Source organism: Pleurodeles waltl, chromosome 1_2, assembly GCF_031143425.1.
Source record: "Pleurodeles waltl isolate 20211129_DDA chromosome 1_2, aPleWal1.hap1.20221129, whole genome shotgun sequence".
Lineage (NCBI taxonomy): Eukaryota > Metazoa > Chordata > Amphibia > Caudata > Salamandridae > Pleurodeles > Pleurodeles waltl.
Window position 1 is genome coordinate 1,230,980,352 of NC_090437.1, and position 19,337 is coordinate 1,230,999,688.

Genomic DNA, 19,337 nt, shown 5'->3' on the forward strand with positions numbered 1-19,337 from the left:
ATGGACACCAAACTGGAGACAAGGCCTGTCCCAAGAAAGGTTCCACTCCAAACTCCCATCCAGGTAACACTGGTATGGCTAGTCTCCAAGTGGGATCAACAGTGTGCCCAGAGCAAATCAGGGTCCACACTGAAGCTACTCTAGTTTCTGAGGGTGGGGTGGATTTAGCCACACTAGCTGTCTGGCCGCCTAACATGCAAAAATACAGACAGCAACTCTTAATTAATGGGACTAGAATAGAGGGCCTGAGGGATACAGGTGCCAGTGTCACCATGGTGACAGAGAAACTGGTTTCCCCTGGCCAATACCTGACTGGAAAAACTTACACAGTCACCAACGCTGACAATCAGAGAAAAGTACATCCCATGGCAATGGTTACTTTAGAATGGGGAGGGGTCAATGGCCTGAAACAGGTGGTGGTCTCCTCAAATATCCCAGTGGACTGTCTGCTTGGAAATGACCTGGAGTCCTCAGCATGGGCTGAGGTAGAGCTAAAAACCCATGCAGCAATGCTGGGTATCCCTGAACTGGTGTGTGTGAAAACAAGAGCACAATGCAAGGCACAGGGTGAAAAAGTAGAGCTGGAGTCTGGAAAAATGGCCCAGCCTACCAAGAGAACAGGAAAGTCAGTTGGGAAACCAACTGCAACACAGCCAAAGAAAGGGAACCTCTCTTCTCAGGAAGAAGTTCTGCCCTCTGAGGGAACTGAGCCTTTGGAGCTTGAACCTTATCAGGTTGAGCTCTTAGGCCCAGGGGGACCCTCAAGGGAAGAGCTGTGTAAGGGACAAGAAACCTGTCCCTCTCTTGAAGGCCTTAGGCAGCAAGCTGCTGAAGAGTCCAAAGGCAAGAAAAATGGAACACATAGGGTCTATTGGGAAGATGGGCTCCTGTACACTGAGGCCAGAGACCCCAAACCTGGTGCCACTAGGAGAGTGGTAGTGCCTCAGCTGTTCAGAGAGTTCATCCTAACATTGGCCCATGACATTCCCCTTGCTGGACATTTGGGACAAACCAAGACGTGGGAGAGGTTAGTCAACCACTTCTACTGGCCCAATATGTCCAACATGGTTAAGGAGTTTTGCCTCTCCTGCCCCACCTGTCAAGCCAGTGGTAAGACAGGTGGGCATCCAAAGGCCCCCCTCATTCCACTTCCAGTGGTGGGGGTGCCCTTTGAAAGAGTGGGTGTGGACATAGTTGGTCCACTGGAACCTCCCACAGCCTCAGGAAATATGTATATCCTGGTAGTAGTGGATCATGCTACCAGGTATCCTGAAGCTATTCCCCTTAGGTCGACTACTGCCCCTGCAGTAGCCAAGGCCCTCATTGGTATCTTTACCAGAGTGGGTTTCCCTAAGGAGGTGGTGTCTGACAGAGGTACCAACTTCATGTCAGCATACCTAAAGCACATGTGGAATGAGTGTGGAGTGACTTATAAATTCACTACACCATACCATCCACAAACTAATGGCTTGGTTGAGAGATTCAACAAGACATTAAAGGGCATGATCATGGGGCTCCCAGAAAAACTCAAAAGGAGATGGGATGTCCTCCTGCCATGTCTGCTTTTCGCTTACAGGGAAGTACCACAGAAGGGAGTAGGGTTCTCACCCTTTGAACTTCTGTTTGGTCATCCTGTAAGGGGACCACTTGCCCTTGTTAAAGAAGGCTGGGAGAGACCTCTCCATGAGCCTAAACAGGACATAGTGGACTATGTACTTGGCCTTCGCTCTAGAATGGCAGAGTACATGGAAAAGGCAACCAAAAACCTTGAGGCCAGCCAACAGCTCCAGAAGTTTTGGTATGACCAAAAGGCTGCACTGGTTGAGTTCCAACCAGGGCAGAAAGTCTGGGTTCTGGAGCCTGTGGCTCCCAGGGCACTCCAGGACAAATGGAGTGGCCCTTACCCAGTACTAGAGAGGAAGAGTCAGGTCACCTACTTGGTGGACCTGGGCACAAGCAGGAGCCCCAAAAGGGTGATCCATGTAAACCGCCTTAAGCTCTTCCACGACAGGGCTGATGTCAATCTGTTGATGGTAACAGATGAGGATCAGGAGGCAGAGAGTGAACCTCTCCCTGATCTTCTGTCATCAGACCCAAAAGATGGTACAGTAGATGGAGTGATCTACTCAGACACCCTCTCTGGCCAACAGCAAGCTGATTGTAGGAGAGTCCTACAACAGTTTCCTGAACTCTTCTCCTTAACCCCTGGTCAGACACACCTGTGTACCCATGATGTGGACACAGGAGACAGCATGCCTGTCAAGAACAAAATCTTTAGACAGTCTGACCATGTTAAGGAAAGCATCAAGGTGGAAGTCCACAAGATGCTGGAATTGGGAGTCATTGAGCGCTCTGACAGCCCCTGGGCTAGCCCAGTGGTCTTAGTCCCCAAACCTCACACCACAGATGGAAAGAAAGAGATGAGGTTTTGTGTGGACTACAGAGGGCTCAATTCTGTCACCAAGACAGATGCTCATCCAATTCCAAGAGCTGATGAGCTCATTGATAAATTAGGTGCTGCCAAATTTCTAAGTACCTTTGACTTGACAGCAGGGTACTGGCAAATAAAAATGGCACCTGGAGCAAAAGAAAAGACAGCATTCTCCACACCTGATGGGCATTATCAGTTTACTGTTATGCCCTTTGGTTTAAAGAATGCCCCTGCCACCTTCCAAAGGTTGGTGAATCAAGTCCTTGCTGGCTTGGAGTCCTTTAGCACAGCTTATCTTGATGATATTGCTGTCTTTAGCTCCACCTGGCAGGATCACCTGGTCCACCTGAGGAAGGTTTTGAAGGCTCTGCAGTCTGCAGGCCTCTCTATCAAGGCATCCAAATGCCAGATAGGGCAGGGAACTGTGGTTTACTTGGGACACCTTGTAGGTGGAGGCCAAGTTCAGCCACTCCAACCCAAGATCCAGACTATTCTGGACTGGGTAGCTCCAAAAACCCAGACTCAAGTCAGGGCATTCCTTGGCTTGACTGGGTACTACAGGAGGTTTGTGAAGGGATATGGATCCATTGTGACAGCCCTCACTGAGCTCACCTCCAAGAAAATGCCCAAGAAAGTGAACTGGACTGTGGACTGCCAACAGGCCTTTGACACCCTGAAACAGGCAATGTGCTCAGCACCAGTTCTCAAAGCTCCAGATTATTCTAAGCAGTTCATTGTGCAGACTGATGCCTCTGAACATGGGATAGGGGCAGTTTTGTCCCAAACAAATGATGATGGCCTTGACCAGCCTGTTGCTTTCATTAGCAGGAGGTTACTCCCCAGGGAGCAGCGTTGGAGTGCCATTGAGAGGGAGGCCTTTGCTGTGGTTTGGTCCCTGAAGAAGCTGAGACCATACCTCTTTGGGACTCACTTCCTAGTTCAAACTGACCACAGACCTCTCAAATGGCTGATGCAAATGAAAGGTGAAAATCCTAAACTGTTGAGGTGGTCCATCTCCCTACAGGGAATGGACTTTATAGTGGAACACAGACCTGGGACTGCCCATGCCAATGCAGATGGCCTTTCCAGGTTCTTCCACTTAGAAAATGAAGACTCTCTTGGGAAAGGTTAGTCTCATCCTCTTTCGTTTGGGGGGGGGTTGTGTAAGGAAATGCCTCCTTGGCATGGTTGCCCCCTGACTTTTTGCCTTTGCTGATGCTATGTTTACAATTGAAAGTGTGCTGAGGCCTGCTAACCAGGCCCCAGCACCAGTGTTCTTTCCCTAACCTGTACTTTTGTATCCACAATTGGCAGACCCTGGCATCCAGATAAGTCCCTTGTAACTGGTACTTCTAGTACCAAGGGCCCTGATGCCAAGGAAGGTCTCTAAGGGATGCAGCATGTCTTATGCCACCCTGGAGACCTCTCACTCAGCACAGACACACTGCTTGCCAGCTTGTGTGTGCTAGTGAGGACAAAACGAGTAAGTCGACATGGCACTCCCCTCAGGGTGCCAGGCCAGCCTCTCACTGCCTATGCAGTATAGGTAAGACACCCCTCTAGCAGGCCTTACAGCCCTAAGGCAGGGTGCACTATACCATAGGTGAGGGTACCAGTGCATGAGCATGGTACCCCTACAGTGTCTAAACAAAACCTTAGACATTGTAAGTGCAGGGTAGCCATAAGAGTATATGGTCTGGGAGTCTGTCAAACACGAACTCCACAGCACCATAATGGCTACACTGAAAACTGGGAAGTTTGGTATCAAACTTCTCAGCACAATAAATGCACACTGATGCCAGTGTACATTTTATTGTAAAATACACCACAGAGGGCACCTTAGAGGTGCCCCCTGAAACTTAACCGACTATCTGTGTAGGCTGACTAGTTTTAGCAGCCTGCCACAAACCGAGACATGTTGCTGGCCCCATGGGGAGAGTGCCTTTGTCACTCTGAGGCCAGTAACAAAGCCTGCACTGGGTGGGGATGCTAACACCTCTCCCAGGCAGGAATTGTCACACCTGGCGGTGAGCCTCAAAGGCTCACCTCCTTTGTGCCAACCCAGCAGGACACTCCAGCTAGTGGAGTTGCCCGCCCCCTCCGGCCAGGCCCCACTTTTGGCGGCAAGGCCGGAGAAAATAATGAGAATAACAAGGAGGAGTCACTGGCCAGTCAGGACAGCCCCTAAGGTGTCCTGAGCTGAGGTGACTCTAACTTTTAGAAATCCTCCATCTTGCAGATGGAGGATTCCCCCAATAGGGTTAGGATTGTGACCCCCTCCCCTTGGGAGGAGGCACAAAGAGGGTGTACCCACCCTCAGGGCTAGTAGCCATTGGCTACTAACCCCCCAGACCTAAACACGCCCTTAAATTTAGTATTTAAGGGCTACCCTGAACCCTAGAAAATTAGATTCCTGCAACAAGAAGAAGGACTGCCCAGCTGAAAACCCCTGCAGCGGAAGACCAGAAGACGACAACTGCCTTGGCTCCAGAAACTCACCGGCCTGTCTCCTGCCTTCCAAAGATCCTGCTCCAGCGACGCCTTCCGAAGGGACCAGCGACCTCGACATCCTCTGAGGACTGCCCCTGCTTCGAAAAGACAAGGAACTCCCGAGGACAGCGGACCTGCTCCAAGAAAAGCTGCAACTTTGTTTTCAGCAACTTTAAAGATCCCTGCAAGCTCCCCGCAAGAAGCGTGAGACTTGCAACACTGCACCCGGCGACCCCGACTCGACTGGTGGCGATCCAACACCTCAGGAGGGACCCCAGGACTACTCTGATACTGTGAGTACCAAAACCTGTCCCCCCTGAGCCCCCACAGCGCCGCCTGCAGAGGGAATCCCGAGGCTTCCCCTGACCGCGACTCTGTGAATCTAAAGTCCCGACGCCTGGGAGAGACCCTGCACCCGCAGCCCCCAGGACCTGAAGGACCGGACTTTCACTGGAGAAGTGACCCCCAGGAGTCCCTCTCCCTTGCCCAAGTGGAGGTTTCCCCGAGGAATCCCCCCCTTGCCTGCCTGCAGCGCTGAAGAGATCCCGAGATCTCTCATAGACTAACATTGCGAACCCGACGCTTGTTTCTACACTGCACCCGGCCGCCCCCGCGCCGCTGAGGGTGAAATTTCTGTGTGGACTTGTGTCCCCCCCGGTGCCCTACAAAACCCCCCTGGTCTGCCCTCCGAAGACGCGGGTACTTACCTGCAAGCAGACCGGAACCGGGGCACCCCCTTCTCTCCATTCTAGCCTATGTGTTTTGGGCACCACTTTGGACTCTGCACCTGACCGGCCCTGAGCTACTGGTGTGGTGACTTTGGGGTTGCTCTGAACCCCCAACGGTGGGCTACCTTGGACCAAGAACTGAACCCTGTAAGTGTCTTACTTACCTGGTAAAACTAATCAAAACTTACCTCCCCTAGGAACTGTGAAAATTGCACTAAGTGTCCACTTTTAAAACAGCTATTTGTCAATAACTTGAAAAGTATACATGCAATTTTGATGATTTGAAGTTCCTAAAGTACTTACCTGCAATACCTTTCGAATGAGATATTACATGTAGAATTTGAACCTGTGGTTCTTAAAATAAACTAAGAAAAGATATTTTTCTATATAAAAACCTATTGGCTGGATTTGTCTCTGAGTGTGTGTACCTCATTTATTGTCTTGTGTATGTGCAACAAATGCTTAACACTACTCCTTGGATAAGCCTACTGCTCGACCACACTACCACAAAATAGAGCATTAGTATTATCTCTTTTTACCACTATTTTACCTCTAAGGGGAACCCTTGGACTCTGTGCATGCTATTCCTTACTTTGAAATAGCACATACAGAGCCAACTTCCTACACATGGGTTCGCCAAAATTGAGAGGTGTGGGGAGTACAGCATATTGTAGCCCAGGTAATGGCGTAATTGTCTGGATTTCAGCTGGGGTCTGGGGGAGGCCTTGCGGCAAGAGCACAGAGAGAGAATGGGGGAGGTCCTGTGTACGATCAGATTTAAGGAATTGCAGCCGTGCATCTGGATGGTACCAGAAGTAAGCAAAGTGTGCCTGGGCTACTAAATAGTAGAGTCGGAAATCAGGAAGTGAAAATCCACCCCGCTCATACTGGAGAGTCAGTGTGTCCTAAGGCACCCGGGGGGGTGGGGTCTGCCAGCCCACTCAAGTCGCGTGAGTAGGCTGCAAAGCGTATCAATACTTATACAGCGGAATTGGAATGTTTAAGAACAAATATAAAAAACCAGGGAGGACCACCATTTTGATAATGACTATCATACCAGTCATTGAAAGGGGGAGTGTAATCCAGTGTTCTATTTGGAACATGAGTTTATCTATCACTGGGCCATAGTTCACGCTAACCACTTCAGCTCTATTTCAGGCCTGAGACATGGTAAAGGGCTACTTATGTGAGTGGCACAATCAGTGCTGCAGGCCCACGAGTAACATTAAATTTACAGGCCCTGGGTACATGTAGTGCACTTTACTAGGTACTTACAGGTAAATTAAATATGCCATTTGGGTAGGAACCAATGTTACCATGTTTAGGGGAGAGAGCATATGCATGTTAGCACTGGACAGCAGTGGTAAAGTGCACAGAATCCTAAAACCAGCAAAAGCAGGGTCAGAAAAATTGAGGGAGGCAGGCAAAAAGTTGGGCGATGACCGCCCTAAGGCTGTCAGGTCAAACACTTACCATGCTCTGCATCATAATTTATTATTCCTCTCCTGTTACTATCTTCTCCCCATTACCATTTACTCTCACATCTGCTTGCCTGCTTCACTTACCCATTTCACTCACTACCCGGCTTCTTGCCCACTTTGTTCTCTGTCAGCCTCTACCCAATACCTTTGCTACCCTGCTAGCTATGTCGGTTATCTGTCTTTCTTGCCCTATATGCCGTCAGGGGGAATGCTTGAATTAATCTCAGGCACTGGGAATTGCTTGGAGTCGCATAGCAGTCCATCGTTATTTGCATGCCATGATGCCTCAGTTTTAACACAGCCATATGCATAAAACCCTTGACTCTGCTCCAATAGGAATCGTCCAACTCAAATAGCCAGGCCATGTCCTCCTTGAACTGGAATACAAGCAACCCAAGACCAGTTTTGCCCTAACTGGAGCTCTACAGTTGGGTGTAACTTGGTTCTAGTGGGACAGTGAGCACAGGACCAACTTCTGGGCATAGCCTTCAGAGTTAAGGCGTTGCAATGAGGTCTACAAAAAAGTGATAGATTGAATGCTTGAATTAATTTCGGCCACTGGTAATTACTCAGGCCACATCCCTGCTTACTGTTATTTTGCACACCATGCCACCTCAGTTTGGACCCAGCCATATGCAAATCAGACTTGAAACTGCTCCAACAGGAATAGTCCAGCACAAACTGCCGGGCCAGGTCCTCCCTAAATCGGTACCGAAGAAACCCAAGACTGGTTTCACCTTGGTTTGGGCTCCTCAGCCAGGTGCAGCGTGCTTCCAGTGGCACAGTGGGCATGGGATTCATGTCTGGGCATTCCCTTCACACTTACAGAGTTGCACTCAAGTAGAAAAAAATATATGTGCCGAAGGAGACACTGTTGTCACAACGGGGAAGATGTTTCCATGTTTCACGGAGGGGCTGAGTCAGTTCCACACCACAAAATCCACAGGGTGTCATTAGATTTTGTTGACATCACAGACCAACTGAGGTCACATGCTCCTGATTATACAATCATCTCGTACACGTCTGAGCCCCAAATCCATACCACAGACTCAGTGGCCAGAGTCTCGAAAGAAATGTGATATGGCCTGCTTCTTTTTTGCACTACAATAATCTCTTGAGTCACAGCTGAGGGATGTACCTATCACTGACAGAAAAGAAGTGTGGAGCACTGTGTAGACTGCTGCTCTATCTAGTGCTCTATCAAGAATGTGCTTCTATATTCATACATTCATGCACCAATTCCTGCCTAGACCTCTCGGGTGGAGAATGATTTTTTTTTTAAGTGAAATTCATAAGAGCAAAGAATATCTGCAAAACATAGTTATTACTGTAAGCAGCAAACCACCACCCAACACATTTGAGGGTCCCGACTACAATAAACAAATCTATGCCTTGAATGTCTGCTTTAAAACTAAGAATGTGGTGCCCTGTTCTGAGTGACCCTGTAATGCAGATTCAAGAACAAATAGAGTTTTTGGCATTATAAGATGTCTGAAATTGGCCCACATCCAAGACTTTTACCAATGTAGATTTCTCCAGGAAAAGCGTGGTCAAATGTACGTAGGAAAAGTTGGTTAGAAAGAAGGAAAGTCTGGCGTGCAAACTCCGATACCTCTGGGTATCCCTCCTTCCACATAGAAAAACTCAGAGTGTGTGCTACTTCGCTTCTCGGGAAAAGTGCATGGTGTGGTACGGGGCTACATTTTCGGACAATAAATTCAGCAATTTCGGAATGGGTTTAACAGATTAGACATTATTACTGAGATAACATAACTCACATTAGAGCCACAAATGAATGCAGTAAGCATCGACAATTACAATGACTTAAAAAAATTTATCATAGTTTACAAAAAGTCAGCTATTGAAATTCCCTCTGTAAGAGGGAAACCAAAGCCCTTCAAAGTAAGTGCATGTTCCTGAAAATTAGCTAGACCGATACAAGAGATCCAAGAGAAGACAAAAATCATGAGCTCAGCCAGTGCTTAATTTGTAAATAAAAACGTTCCGATGCCCAAAGCCCTCCTATTAAACATGCGGCGGCTGCAATTACATATGGGAACACGGAATACTGAGGCAATCTAATCCTGAAGCCGTCTCGGGCCTCGTCAATCCATTTAAAGCCACTCCCTGTCCCTTCAGCTCACTTTTACTGCTTTCTGCTTTCTCCCATTGTGACGCTTTTTTGTTTTTCTCTTCCTCGTCTTTCCCATGTGTGTCTTTTGCTCGCAGCAAATGCCTGAGGCAGAAGAATAAGCGCCGGCCCTAAAAAATAAGTGCCGGTGCTCCGCACCGGAAACAACAAGCACAAATTAAGCACTGAGCTCAGCACTAAAGCGTTTACCCTAACAACTTCCAAGAGGAAAGAGCCAAAACTCTAATTCGGCGGTCACTAAAGCCTATTTCAAGAAGGTCTGAGTTACACTGAAACAAAATCACAGAAGCTGAATCGGCCACAACACTTGCCATTTGTCCATGATAGGTTCTACCCCACACCAGGGCATTTCGCTCCAGCAGGAAGAGAGGCCCCCAGCATAAATAGTTCTAGGAGGGGGCACTTCATTAAGGATTTATTTAAAGGCAGAATGTTAGAGGAGAACTTTTCCAAATGCCCAGCACAGTGTCTTCCTACCCCCCGTAGGCTAAATTCAGCTCCACTAAGGCAGCAGAATTGGGGGGATGTTTCCCATGTACCCACTCCAAAGGCGAGCTGAACAACACGTTGCCACCAAGGGTGTAGTGTAAAAGTTGGCCCATGGCCCCCATGGACAAGGGCATTGACTTGCTGTTTCCATTTTGCCAACATTCCACTTCCCAGGAAAAGCTAGATCTGGCTTCCCAGGGGACCTGGGGCCAGATGTACTAAAACATTTTTCCATAGACACAGAATGGGTAAAACCCCTTGATACATCTGGCTCCTGATGAGGTAATTACTACAAAATACCAGAACGATGGAGAGCCACTTCTGCAAGTCACTCATGGTATGCATCCAGCAATAACTGATGGCAACTCTTACTGAAATAGTGAGTGGATGAATCCCTAGCTTTGCCAGAGAAGGGGGCCGTGGGGTAGTACAAACCTGGGTGGAGTACTGGGTGTGCCAGGAGCGGTGTGAGGTCAGGCGATAGTTCCTGTAATTTAGCAGTGTCATACTATCCTTTCAACAACAACCTTCGTGTATTCTTGCTGTGGCAGAAATAGGGTTGCCATGGCATGCCAGTGTTTTTATTTCATGACCTGTCAAAATTGGGAAAATCTGCAAAAGCTGGTATTAATCATGCCTTTGAAATGTAAACTTAACACAGCAGATGCACACAGAGCTTTCCTAATGATTCCCAGGTAATTGTTAAAGCAAACAGAGGCCGACTTGCAATGCTATAAATGGATTCAGAGGAGTTTACAGAAAATCTTATTTAGAAAACCTGAACAAATGTAATCTTAGGAGGCGACCAATGCGTTGGAACACATGAGGCTGAACAAGCAGCGCGAACCAGCGTCCAGCTTCGGGCTTTCAGGAGAGGTAGAGAATTTAAAAGTGCAGGAATATTAGTGGCCTCTCTGGAAGTGAATTTTCGAGGGGCACCCATCAGGCAGGTGATAAAACTGGCGGGACCCCCTATTAGATGTTTAAATCTGACTTGTCTGTGCATCTCTAACTACATCTACATATATGATCACATACATAAAACGTAAGCGTTAAACATTGTAAGCAGACGTGCGGGCTCCGGCGTTCTCTCAAGCACTGCTCTGCAGTGATGGGAACCTGAACAGGTTTCCACGTGGAGCGCGGTGCAGCGTCTGGTTTTACTCTGCAGCCCCCGGCGCGTACAACAGCAGTGATGGGGGCTTTGGGGGGCTAGAGGGCTGTCATCTCGATCCCCCGACCCCCCACCCCCGGAATACTATCATATACCTATAATAACTGTAGCATACGGAGGCACCAAGAGGCTTAAAAAGAAAGGTAGGAAAACGAGAAACAGCAAAACAGAAGCAGTGAGTAGAGGAAAGTGCCAGGAAGCAGAGTGCGGCCGAGGAGGGAAGGGGAAACTCCTGCACCCCGAGAACAATGGCAGAAGAGGGTCCAGGGGCCTGCACGCCGACAGATGCACCGGCCTCAAAGCCAGATAGGAACGGCCGCGAGGGAGAGCATCAACCCGGAAACAGACGGGTGTCAAAGTCAGGCGACCCCGTTCAAAGGGGCACTCCAAAACAAGGTCAAGCCGGGGTCACTGATGCTTCACTGTAAATAAACCTTCCAACTACAGCCTGTTCATGAACTCAGAAACAGGACGAGACCAGACGGATCAGGACAACACATCGGGTTCACAATACGTGTATATTTAAAGGGAAATAAAGGGAGGGGCGTTCATTATTTTGAAAGTTTATTATTATTAATTACTGTTATGACAAGTATTATTAGCCATAATACTTTTCTTCCATAGTACGCCATGCCACACGTTTTCTGTTTCTAAGCGCTGTGATAGGAGGAGGAGTTGTCACAATATACTTTACTCAGTTTACTGACCTCTGAAGGGGATATCCTGATGGGTTAAAACTTGTGATTTTCAGATCACTGCATTTCGCTGGAAGAGCATTAACTCGCTGAGCCACAGGCTTAATTTGGAGGCCTCGCTTGTCCACCACAGAAGGATGACTGCGCCATCCATCAAGCAGACACAAGACCCCGGCTAGATGGTGCCCTCACAGCTGCAACAAAGCACAAAGGCCCTGGCCACAGTGAATGTCATAAACGTCTCGTTGTGTGGCGTGCTCGGGGACTGTAGAGGTTTACAACAGGTTTACTGATCTATGGACTTTTCAGTGTGTATGACAGGAACTTTTGACAATGTTGAAAACACAGCATTCACTTTGATTGTACGCCAGTTTACCTTATCGATACATGCGCAGAATATTCGTATTGTGGGTATTTTGCATGTGTAAGGTAGGCAAGTTAGCAAACGTTTCTAAAAAATGTAGTTTTGCCCTATTTTTGTTCAATGGGAATTTTTTTTGCTATAACATTTTTTTTGTTTGCCTATGGGCACCCTGTGCAAGATAAAAAATATATCTAATTTTACAGGCATTTTCAGCACTACCAATAAAATGATCCCTTTTCTGGAGGTCTCGAAGAAGAATGTTTGTGAACGCTCACAAACATGGGACAGATGAATAGATCTGTCTGGCATTTCCAAGCATCTAGGTGCAAATACAAAGGTCTTGGATGCCTTTCTAAACACAGGTGATAGTCACGAGTTCAGATATCAGCTTGAAGACACTTTCAAAACCGAGGTGACAAAAAATTGTGAAAATTCGACCACCTACATACGGAACCAAAAAATAGAAGATTGATTGCTTAACATAGTGTATGTGATGGATAATATACCTTAAGGACTTGCATGGGGTAAAGGGAACAAAATTGGTAAAAGTCTGTGTGTGTGACACCGAGAATTTGACACCTTCCTCATACACCTGTGACATGGTCATATTTTCTAATATTATAAACCAGATGTAAAGTTGTATTCTGAATCATGTGGACTGTAAGCATCTGTGCAAACCAAGGCCCAGGGGAAGAGTGTTCCCACAGACTTCCTGGGCTGAATTGAGTACACTGGCCAAAGGAGTTAGATGGAAAAAAACAGAAAAACATTTTTAAAGAATATTTGATAACAGCAAGACACTACTACCACTATCCCACTGCTGTCTAGTTTAAAACATATTTTTTTATTAGAGTAATGGTCACTGGTGGACTGAACCGAGCTGAAGGTGTGGCTGCTTTCCTCATTCACAGTGGCACCCAATACCCTTGTTTTGTTGGCATTTATCAAGTCATGAACAGACCGCAGCGGAATCATGTTTTCTTCAGTATAGGGATAGAAATGGAAAACTTTTCTGAGGCTGAAGTTCTGGAAAATAGCACAGACCAGCAGTACCCCTTAGGGTGCAGAGCAAGGTCAGAAAGATGCTGGGGCCGGTCCACCTTAAAGGAGAGAAACCAGTTTTGTGAAGTCCATGCTAGGGCTAGGCACTTTACCATGACAGAATGAGAGATGTGCAGAACGAAGACTAAAGATTCAAACACCCGTGGCTGTAATCAATGAAGACATCTAGGACAATGACCAGAAATTATTTCATCTAGCGAGTTAAAACGTACCCTGACATGGGTTGTGGCTGCTAGAGGAATCAACATGATCGGTCTGTCACAAATCGGTCACTTTCTCAGACACTTTCGCTACAACTGAAATCTGGCACTTAAGTAAAAAAAATACATTGACCCATGGGGACCAATGAAGGTTTCTTTAATACAGGAGGAACAATGTCACTCTTCATGGTTGAGTGTGCAATATAATCTTAAAATGAGGAATTAAGAATATTGTTCTAAGGAGTGGATTAAAAAGAGCACAATACAGCCACAGAGCTCAGATCTTTTACAGAGACTATTCCTTTCCATCTAAAACAGTTAGAATTTGGGGATTTGAGTAGGGTACCATTTCCACAGCCAGCTGGAGAGTAAAGGTCTGCATCGTCTGCGGCTATCACGGAAGTGAGCTCAGGCAGGGTCTTCAGAATCGAAGAACCAATATCAAAACTCTATAGAGAGGATGAGTTGTTGGGGGTTGTCATTTTAGATACTTGAACCCTTATAGGGGAGGTCATACAGGGAGAAAGAGAGGTATAGAAAGAGTAATAGGACAGTTGGTAGCGGCCGTGCACAAATGCTGGAGGACTTGTGACAGACGCCCCTTCCTTTTTACTTGAGTTGCTTCCATAGAACCACGAAGAGATTAAAAAAAAGTAACTGAAAATAGCACATCGGTGCACATTTTCCAAAAAAAGACCAAAGAGAAACAATATAGGCCCACTTCTTCTACCAACAACTATTCCAAAAAAATAGGCTGCCTGTTGAGACCAACAGATGTTGCAAACATTCATACTAACAGCAGCCTAGTCTGTGACACCCTGCACATCCACACACTGCCTCTAGGATACTCAGTAAGAGACATAGAAGATTTTGTCAAGGCACCTTTAACCCTGGGTGTTAAACTCATCTTATCTGCTGATTAAGGGATAGTTAATGGAGGCAGATCACACAGAATGCGAAGGAAGATGGTGTATCAAAATACAAGAATGGTTTGAGAAAGACAGATTTCCAACAACCCCAAATAAATAAACAGAGATACATTTAGAGTTTAGCTGGGCCACGGCAAACACTCAATTTGAGAAATTGCTAATATCTGACGTATGGAAAAAAATTGAGTGGCATGTGAAAAAAATAGTAAATTGGTATCCCGCTACAATCTCTGAGACTGAAGACATTGATCGATATGAAGGATTTGCAAAAGAATCACTGAAATACAAAAATATCTTGATGAATTTAATAACAGTGCTAGTGAAGCACGCTGCAGTGAAAGGGAAGGAGATGAGAAGAAGACCTTAATCACTGCTGGATATTATAAAGAGGTTACATAAACCCCAAATTATTTCACAGATTAGAGCCTGTGAGAAGGCCAAATTGTCACACTTAAAGGAGCAGTGATTGATTGACCTTGATTCAAAGTTATGTGGACTAAGATGATTTTCCACCAAATGGTGGAACAAGGTAACATGTTGGTTCATATCACAAGCAGTGCTTCTGTACTAGATATTATAAGCAATACAATGGATTAGGAGAGACCAGCCTACATGCTGGGAATGGCTGAGGGATATGATAAAATGTACAACAGTAGAGTCGGCACATTTTGAAAGGGGTTAGCCAACAGATATCTGATGTTTGGTTAAACTGCAAACCCAGCAAACAAATTTTATATAACAATTTCTTACTAAAACCATGTAATTTTTCACCACTGTGAGAAAAGGGCTAGCTTATTATTTAACCTTAAATGTGGGAATAGTTTTTTTCTATTCCTCGGACGCTCATATTCAAATATGGGCATGATCCAAGCTAACAGCTGGTATATATGAATGAACAAATTAATGAATGAATGAATTTGTAAAGGGATAATAGCTTCTCCACGGTGCGTCTTAGTGCTCGGGATGATGGGATGTAAACAATTTTGCAATATACACGATTGGGGTTAGATGTAAAAGTAAATTGTTGATGGTAGTGTTTTCTGGACCTGTGAGTTTCTCCAGTGTAGTTTAGCTTTGGAGCAGCTCCTGGAGCAAATTGTCTTTCTCTTGCAACCTTGGGATTCATAATTTACAGGTGCAAACCCCGAGGACGGAACTGCCAGGGAACTATGTATTTCCCAGGTAACAAAAAACACAACAGACAAATTGTAATGGATATCATAAAAAAAAAAGGCTGTCATGGCCATCTGCCATAGACAAGCTTGGTCCCTTGCTGCTCAGAGAACAAACTCTTACTGTCACACACTGTGAATGGTGACAAAACACCCCGGTGTGGTCTGTGAATACAGAACCTCTTGGTCAACCAGCCTACATGAGAGGCAGGAAGCCATACAGGGGTGTTGCTGCTTATTGCAGCGATCTGGCAGGAGTAATGAAGTCTTCAGGTACTTCCTGGTGGCAGCGGAAGAATGGTAGTAAATACTAATGGATTTCGTACTGCGCAAAAGGAGGTTTCTGTACTCAGACATCGGAACAGCGACCAAAGTGGGGGAAATTAGAAACCATGATATAGAGTGGTGTATCATATATATGGAACTTGAGCCATGTATTCAGTACATGTGCCCTCCCCAAGACACTACATATCTCATATATGCATGGAAGACGCCCTTATCCTACCAGAGTGAAGCAATCCCTCCCCAGGTCACTGGCCCTGCTGGTGCAGAGGCACACCTATGAGGACTGGAGGTCTGATGACAGCCAGGTGAACGCTGACGTGGATTCGGCCCTCAAAAAGTACCATCTTAAACAAAGGGTAATAAAAAGCGCATCAGTGTTCCTGTACTTCAAACTCAGGCACACCCACCCTCTGCGAGGCATCGCAGCCCTGCAGTATATGGTTAAGGCCAGAAAACTGCAGGGTAAAAGAAAACACAGCCTGCACAGGGTCGCTGAAGCTTTGTAGTGAAAATCAGCGGTGGAAGGTTCCATCTGGATGTGGTGCCAGGGGGCTCCAAGTGATACAGGAACAGCCAGTTCCAATTAAGAAAGATGAATGTCATTATATAAATTTACCAGGGACTGTGAAAAACTGCTGTTCCAAAAGCATACACGGGTTAGCGGGGACCGCTGTAGGGGGAGGAGATATTTGGAGGATTTTCAGCAAAACTGTATGAAATTAAAATCTTTTTTTTTTTTTTTGATCGTTTGCAGTGTCCTCCCTGAACTGTTTCTATCCCTCTGGCTTTGCTCCGTGGGAATAGTGTGAAATGGTGTGAATTAACGGAGTAAATATTTAATATTGATAAAGCGTGTCAAAAAGGGGGCAGCAATCGGACTTAATGTGGTGGTTAAATAAGTTTTGATGTCTCTATGTATCGCCCTTATTGGTATAATAAAAAGAAATAAACAAAAGAGAAAACTAACTCTATCACATCATGGTTCGAGGTGAGTTAGATAAAAGCTAGACGCCATTTTTAAAAGAAAAAAATAATTCACACTGAATAACCTTCTATGGCTGCACCAGAAACACAGGCCGAGCATTTCCGTTATGCTCAGCTTCACCGGCATTTGGTTGGGTCACTAGGAAACACTGACCCGGAATAAAAACACAAATACCTTCACTTCTCCCATGATTCCAATTCGATTCAATCCAAATTTCCCTCCTTGGATAACGTATTCCAACAACAGAATAATAGGATCTAAGCAATATCAGGTGGTTTATGTGAAGCTGGGAACCCACTGGACAGGGTAGTGTAGTAACCAATTTAATCTCAATGTCAATGAAGAATTCAGATTGACACAACTATTGCATTAGGCAACTGATAGGGAAGTGTAAAACAAGACGAATAGGGAAAAGGCCACTTTGGAAAAAGTTTTTTTTTATAACAGGTCATGGAGGAAGGTGGCATCCTTATTGTATATAGCTATGAACCACACAACATACAGCCAAACTCCCAAAACATACTGGTAGCTGGAACAGAGACCTTGATGCCACTGTCCCAGAAGAAGCCTGGACCAGAATTTGGGTCAGACAACAAAATGATCCATATGTGTCCAACATATGGAGAATGCATATGAAATCCTAACTCTATGGTAGCTCACTCCAGTCCGCCTCAAGGCAATGTATGGAAGTTCTGAACTATTAGAGACCAGGAAGATAAGATTCATAAGTAGTGGAAATGTCCTAAAATCCAAGATTATTGGTTAGAGATCCCTACCAACGTGAAAGGAATTAAAGGGGTCCACCTTGCCATAGATCCAACCATACTTATACTGGGGGGTCTTGGAGATGACTCTATATAACCGATCTCCATGCTATGTTGGAAACGTCTTACACATTTGCTCCTGGTGGCAAGGTTGTCATTGACCCAGCTTTAGAAATAGGAGCTTACTCCCCCACTTCATGTTTGGTGGGCAGAAACTTGGGCAGTATGTGCAAATGAAAACCTGACTGCTATAATCCATGACCATATAGCCAAATTTAAACAATGTGGGCTACATTGGTAACATATATGAAAAGAGATGCAAGATACAGAGGAAGCACAACATGTAGACCCACTACACTTGAAAACTCAAGCATCAGTGTAAAGTTCTCAACCCCCACATCATCTTCTGATGCATAGACAAAGTGGGAGTCTTTAAACTTGGGGATGGGATTAGGTATTTGTTGGGGATTTGTTATCCAGGATATACTTAAATCCTCTGAAACCATGAAATGTTCATATCACTTTGTAATTTTCAAAGATAAGTCTGATCATTGTCTACTTTAGAACAAATTAAAAATGTTTGAAAAAAAGTAATTCTGTAAGGCTAGTGTATATTAGAGGATATTTTGAAGCACTTTCTTGGCAAGAGGGTAGCAGGGAGGGATAGTAGAAGAAACAACTAACATAATGACTATAATATAACAGTAGGGTCCAGATTTACTAAGATTTGCACCAACACTAACACAATAAAAAGCACCGTAAAGCAGTGCATGCCATTTACTATCCAGCAGAAAAGGTGTTCTGCGCTTGAAAGGTTTACACAACCAAAACCGCTTCACACAGCTACGCGTCAAGGGGGTGTTACCGGGGCAGATCAGCACAAATACCCACAGGTTTTCATGCACACTCTGGCCCACTCTGCTATGACAGCCAGATTGGGTTTAGGGTACAATAATAATGACTACTTGAAGGCGACACAAATAAGGGGAAATGTACTCATTCCTCCAAAAAAGACGTATTGTATGGGTGCTGCAGTGCACAGTCCACATCCAGTGTGTAGGAACATTCGGAGTTGGCCTATGCCTTGGAGTTTGTACTGGGAAAGTACATATCATATGGCTGATGCTAGACACAGCACTGAAACATGGCAAGAGGCTGCGCATTCTACTCGAACAAGCATCTTGTGGTGGGAGAACTGAGAACTGAGACCAGACCTGCTCACTGGCTATGTAACCCAAGCCCCCAAGAAAGGCATTCATGCTGTAAGGTTACCAGTTTGGATGCTTTGCCTGCTGGAGAGAATGGGTTCACTTAAAAACAAGTCAGATTGTCATCATTACAGTACCTGATTTTAGGTGCCAGAATAGCAGCCATAAATTGAATCTGTAGACACTGGAACGAATTGATCCGTTTGGCTACAGTTCGTGGAAGGTGATGCTCATCTCTGCAATCCCTCAACTGAACATGTTTATTATTGAACAGCTCTGAGGCAGATGGTGAATGATGCTATCTTTCGGTGCTCAAATACCACTGGCGCGCGGCTTATTTACTAAGGTTGTGCTTAGATGCTCGTGTGGTCTTAGGCAATGCACTACATCGATTTACTTACCATTAGAACAGCAGTCAATGTCTTCCGGGGTCAAAGGGTGCGAGGAGTCACTTCCACTCTCCCTGGGGTCTTGGTGACTCGAAGTGCAAGGAGTGAGGCATAACAAAAAACCCCGTTGGATTCGCATTGCGCTTGAGTTTCTGGTACGTCTTTTTGTTCTCGCCTGGTAAACTGGATTACGTCAGCGCGCTGCTTTTCCCCTGACTCGTCAAACGCATTGTCAACGTACTTAAGCACTTCAGCGATGACTAATGGGGCTCAGCTGACCCGGCTTTTTAATACAGCGCTTTTCCACAGCTTTCTGCACACCTTCAGGGTACGTACTGA

General features: G+C 45.8%; 1 protein-coding gene across 5 annotated transcripts in view; it reads right to left on the reverse strand.

Moving 5' to 3' along the window:
• REEP1 (receptor accessory protein 1) overlaps positions 1-19,337 on the reverse strand; it is a 319,570-nt gene that overhangs the window by 217,125 nt on the left and 83,108 nt on the right. The window contains exon 1 of one of the 5 annotated variants that reach the window (XM_069204359.1): positions 19,011-19,145. The exons of the other annotated variants lie outside the window; for them this stretch is intronic. The gene's annotated coding sequence lies outside the window, so the exon portion shown is untranslated. Of the gene's footprint in view, positions 1-19,010; positions 19,146-19,337 lie in introns of those variants that run through there. 5 annotated transcript variants of the gene reach the window in all.